Raw genomic sequence first — 6,000 nt, forward strand, 5'->3', positions numbered from 1 at the left:
TTTGTGACTTCTTATGATCATCAACCTACAAAAAAGATAAAATAACAAAAGAAAATAATTAGCTATAAAACATTGGGTTGCCTCCCAACAAGCGCTTCTTTAATGTCATTAGCTTGACAGAGGACTCTCATGGAGCCTCAGAAATGCTCAGAACCGTGTTGAAACCTCCCAACACCAAACTTAGAGTTTGAATGTGGGGGTTCAACACCAAACTTAGAGTTTGGTTGTGGCCTCCCAACACCAAACTTAGAGTTTGACTGTGGGGGCTCTGCTTGGCTCTGTTTTGAGAGAAGCTCTTCATGCTTCCTTTCCATGATGATAGAGGGATGTCCTTGGGCCTTGAACACCAAGGATTCTCCATTCACTTGAATGATCAACTCTCCTCTATCAACATCAATCACAGTCTTTGCTGTGGCTAGGAAGGGTCTGCCAAGGATGATGGATTCATCCATGCACTTCCCAGTCTCTAGGACTATGAAGTCAGTAGGGATGTAATGGTCTTCAATCTTCACCAAAACATTCTCTACAAGTCCATGAGCTTGTTTTCTTGAATTGTCTGCCATCTCTAATGAGATTTTTGCAGCTTGCACCTCAAAGATCCCTAATTTCTCCATTACAGAGAGGGGCATGAGGTTTACACTTGACCCTAAGTCACACAAGGCCTTCTTGAAGGTCATGGTGCCTATGGTACAAGGTATAGAAAACTTCCCAGGATCCTGCCTCTTTTGAGGCAGTTTCTGCCTAGACAAGTCATCCAGTTCTTTGGTGAGCAAAGGTGGTTCATCCTCCCAAGTCTCATTTCCAAATAACTTGTCATTCAGTTTCATGATTGCTCCAAGGTATTTAGCAACTTGCTCTTCAGTGACATACTCATCCTCTTCAGAGGACGAATACTCATCAGAGCTCATGAATGGCAGAAGTAAGTCCAATGGAATCTCTATGGTCTCAATTTGAGCCTCAGATTCCCATGGTTCCTCATTGAGGAACTCAGAGGAGATTGGTACACGCCCACTGAGGTCTTCCTCAGTGGCGTCCTCCTCCTCTCTTTCCTCTCCATATTCGGCCATGTTTATGGCTTTGCACTCTCCTTTTGGATTTTCTTCTGTATTACTTGGAAGAGTACTAGGAGGGAGTTCAGTAATTTTCTTGCTCAGCTGTCCCACTTGTCCTTCCAAATTTCTGATGGAGGACCTTGTTTCATTCATGAAACTTTGAGTGGTCTTTATTAGATCAGAGACCATTGTTGCTAAGTCAGAAGTATTCTGCTTAGAACTCTCTGTCTGTTGCTGAGAAGATGATGGAAAAGGCTTGCTATTGCTAAACCTGTTTCTTCCACCATTATTGTTATTGAAACCTTGTTGAGGTCTCTCTTGATTCTTCCATGAGAAATTTGGGTGATTTCTCCATGAAGAATTATAGGTGTTTCCATAGGGTTCTCCTAGGTAATTCACCTCTTCCATTGAAGGGTTCTCAGGATCATAAGCTTCTTCCTCAGATGAAGCATCCTTAGTACTGTTTGGTGCATTTTGCATTCCAGACAGACTTTGAGAAATCAAATTGACTTGTTGAGTCAATATCTTGTTCTGAGCCAATATGGCATTCAGAGTGTCAATCTCAAGAACTCCTTTCTTCTGACTAGTCCCATTGTTCACAGGATTCCTTTCAGAAGTGTACATGAATTGGTTATTTGCAACCATTTCAATCAATTCTTGAGCTTCTGCAGGCGTCTTCTTCAGATGAAGAGATCCTCCAGCAGAGCTATCCAAAGACATCTTGGATAGTTCAGAGAGACCATCATAGAAAATACCTATGATGCTCCATTCAGAAAGCATGTCTGAAGGACATCTTCTGATTAATTGTTTGTATCTTTCCCAAGCTTCATAGAGGGATTCTCCATCCTTCTGTCTGAAGGTTTGGACTTCCACTCTAAGCTTACTCCATCTTTGTGGTGGAAAGAACTTTGTCAAGAAGGCATTGACTAGCTTTTCCCAAGAGTCCAGGCTTTCTTTAGGTTGAGAATCCAACCATATTCTAGCTCTGTCTCTTACAGCAAAAGGGAATAGCATCAGTCTGTAGACCTCAGGGTTAACCCCATTAGTCTTGACTGTGTCACAGATTTGCAAGAATTCAGCTAAGAACTGATGAGTATCTTCCATTGGAAGTCCATGGAACTTGCAATTCTGTTGCATTAGAGAAACTAATTGAGGCTTAAGCTCAAAGTTGTTTGCTCCAATGGCAGGGATAGAGATGCTTCTCCCATAAAATCAGGAGTAGGTGCAGTGAAGTCACCCAGCACCTTCCTTGCATTGTTGGCATTGTTGTTGTTTCGGCTGCCATGTGTTCTTCTTCCTTGAAGAATTCGGTCAGGTCCTCTAAAGAGAGTTGTGCTTTAGCTTCTCTTAGCTTTCTCTTCAAGGTCCTTTCAGGTTCAGGATCAGCTTCAACAAGAATGCCTTTGTCTCTGCTCCTGCTCATATGAAAGAGGAGAGAAAAAGAAAATGTGGAATCCTCTATGTCACAGTATAGAGATTCCTTGAAGTGTCAGAGGAAAAGAGAAATAGTAAGAAGAAGGAGAAGAAGAATTCGAACTTTATTAGTTAGAGTTCGAATTGTGCATTAAGAAGGAGTAGTACTCCATAAATAGAAGGATGTGGGAAGGAGGGAAGAGAATTTTCGAAAATTCATTTAAAAGATTTTGAAAACATTTTGAAAATTTGATTGACAATTTTCGAAAATTAAAAGTGAAAAAGAAATCAAGTGATTTTTGAAAAGATTTTGAAATTAGAAGTCAAAAAGATTTGATTGAAAACTATTTTGAAAAAGATGAGGTTAAAAAGATTTGATTGAAAAGTTATGGTTTTAAACAGATGTGATTGAGAAGATATGATTTGAAAACAATTTTAAAAGATATGATTTGAAAACAATTTGAAAAGATATGAAAAAAAAAAAATTAATGACTTGCCTAACAAGAAAAGATATGATTCAAACATAAAACCGTTCTTAATAGAAAAGGCAAAAAATGTTCAATCAAATCATTAATTGTTAGTAAGTATCTTTGAAAAAGGAAAGAAATTGATTTTGAAAACATTTGATTGAAAAGATATGATTTGAAAAAGATTTGGTTTTGAAAAACTTTGAAAACTTGAAAAAAATTGATTTTGAAAACAAAATCTTCCCCCTAGCACCATCCTGGCGTTAAACGCCCAGAATGGTATACATTCTGGCGTTTAACGCCCAAAATGCTACCTCTTTGGGCGTTAAACGCCCAACCAGGTACCCTGGCTGGCGTTTAAACGCCAGTCTGCCTTCTTCACTGGGCATTTTTGAATGCTCAGCTTTTTCTGTATAATTCCTCTGCAGTATGTTCTGAATCTTCAATTCTTTGTATCATTGACTTGAAAAGACACAAATTAAAAATATTTTTAGATTTTTAATAATCAAAATGCAACAGGAATCAATTAACAATGCATGCAAGACACCAAACTTAGCAGTTTGTGTGCTACTGACACTATATGAGACACATAAATACTCAAGCCAAAAGAATTCAAAGATCAGAGCAAGAAATCATCAAGAATTACTTGAAGATCCTTAAGACACATGAATGAATGCATGTAATTGACACCAAACTTAAGATGAGACACTAGACTTAAGCAAGAAACAGCAAATATTTTTTTGGTTTTTATGATTTTGTAATTTTTTTTTTGTGTTTTTCGAAAATTAAGTGGAAAAAGGTATCAAAATTCTTAATGAGAATTCCAGGAATCAGTGCAATGCTAGTCTAAGACTCCGGTCCAGGAATTAGACATGGCTTCACAGCCAGCCAAGCTTTCAAGGAAAGCTTCGGTCCAAAACACTAGACATGACCAAAGGTCAGCCAAGCCTTAGCAGATCACTGCTCCAAAAGCAAGGTTGATGAAAATCAACAAGCTCTTGTGGTGATAAGTTGAAACCTCGGTCCAATCAGATTAGACATGGCTTCTCAGCCAGCCAGATTTCAACAAATCATCATGAAACTCTAGAATTCATCTTCAAGAATTTTGAAAAAAATAAATACCTAATCTAAGCAACAAGATGAACCGTCAGTTGTCCAAACTAGAACAATCCCAGGCATTGTTACCAAAAGCTTGCTCAAAACTTGAACAATCCCCGGCAACGGCGCCAAAAACTTGGTGCGCGAAATTGTGAACAATACTTTTCACAACTCTCATAATCCCTGGTCATGAACTCCAAAAACTTGGTGGTTCAATTCCATGGCATTACACAACTTCGCACAACTAACCAGCAAGTGCACTGGGTCGTCCAAGTAATACCTTACGTGAGTAAGGGTCGATCCCACGGAGATTGTTAGCATTGAAGCAAGCTATGGTCATCTTGTAAATCTTAGGTAGGCAAACTCAAATATATATGATGATGAACGAAAATAGTATAAAAGATAAAGATAGTGATACTTATGTATATCATTGGTGTAAGAGCTTCAGACAAGTGTATGAAGATGCCTTCCCTTCCGTCTCTCTGCTTTCCTACTGCCTTCATCCAATCCTTCTTACTCATTTCCATGGCAAGCTCGTGTAGGGTTTCACTGTTGTCAGCAGCTACCTCCCATCCGCGCAGTGAAAGCTAATGCATGCACTCTGTCACAGTACTGCCAATCACCGGTTTGGTTCCCTCCCCTACCGGAATAGAATCCCTCTTTTGCGTCTGTCACTAACGCCCAGTAGGTTACAGGTTTGAAGCACGTCACAGTCATTCAATCATTGAATCCTACTCAGAATACCACAGACAAGGTTAGACCTTCCGGATTCTCTTGAATGCTGCCATCAAGTCCTGCCTATACCACGAAGACTCTGATCTCACGGAATGGTTGGCTCGTTTGTCAGGCGAGCACTCGGTTGTCAGGCGATCAACCATGCATCGTGCAATCGGGAATCCAAGAGATATTCACTAAGCCTCAGATGCTTGTAGAACAAGAATGGTTGTCAGTCACCTTGTTCATGAGTGAGAATGGTGATGGGCGTCAATCATCACCTTCATCATGTTGAAGAACACGTGATATCTTGGATAAAGAACAAGCGGAATTGAATGGAAGAACAATAGTAATTGCATTAATACTCGAGGTACAGCAGAGCCCCACACCTTAATCTATGGTGTGTAGAAACTCCACCGTTGAAAATACATAAGAACAAGGTCTAGGCATGGCCGAATGGCCAGCCTCCCAAAGGTCTAAGATAGCATAAAACGAAGATAGCTACCAAAGTCTCCCTAAATACAATAGTGAAAGGTCCTACTTATAGAAAACTAGTACATAGATGAGTAAATGACATAAAAATCCACTTCCGGGCCCACTTGGTGTGTGCTTGGGCTGAGCAATGAAGCTTTTTCGTGTAGAGACTCTCCTTGGAGTTAAACGCCAGCTTTAGTGCCAGTTTGGGCGTTTAACTCCCAATTAGGTGCCAGTTCCGGCGTTTAACGCTGGAATTTCTTGAGGTGACTTTGAACGCCGGTTTGGGCCATCAAATCTTGGGCAAAGTATGGACTATTATATATTGCTGGAAAGCCCAGGATGTCTACTTTCCAACGCCGTTGAGAGCGCGCCAATTGGGCTTCTGTAGCTCCAGAAAATCCACTTCGAGTGCAGGAGGTCAGAATCCAACAGCATCTGCAGTCCTTTTGAGTCTCTGGATCAGATTTTTGCTCAGATCCCTCAATTTCAGCCAGAAAATACCTGAAATCACAGAAAAACACACAAACTCATAGTAAAGTCCAGAAAAGTGAATTTTAACTAAAAACTAATAAAAATATACTAAAAACTAACTAGATCATACTAAAAATATACTAAAAACAATGCCAAAAAGCATACAAATTATCCGCTCATCAAAAGTCCAGAAATGTGATTTTTTCATAAAAACTAATAAAAATATTCTAAAAAGTAACTAAAATATACTAGAAACTACCTAAAAACAATGCCAAAAAGCATATAAATTATCCTCTCATCAATCATAT

The 6,000-nt window shown here is 39.5% G+C and overlaps 1 non-coding gene across 1 annotated transcript; it reads left to right on the plus strand.

Moving 5' to 3' along the window:
* The first annotated feature begins 1,826 nt into the window (after positions 1–1,826).
* On the plus strand, positions 1,827–1,934 carry LOC130951264 (small nucleolar RNA R71). The gene has a single exon (XR_009073901.1). It is a non-coding gene; the product is annotated as a small nucleolar RNA R71 (small nucleolar RNA).
* The last annotated feature ends 4,066 nt before the right edge of the window (positions 1,935–6,000 follow it).

Source organism: Arachis stenosperma, chromosome 1 (genome assembly GCF_014773155.1).
Source record: "Arachis stenosperma cultivar V10309 chromosome 1, arast.V10309.gnm1.PFL2, whole genome shotgun sequence".
Lineage (NCBI taxonomy): Eukaryota > Viridiplantae > Streptophyta > Magnoliopsida > Fabales > Fabaceae > Arachis > Arachis stenosperma.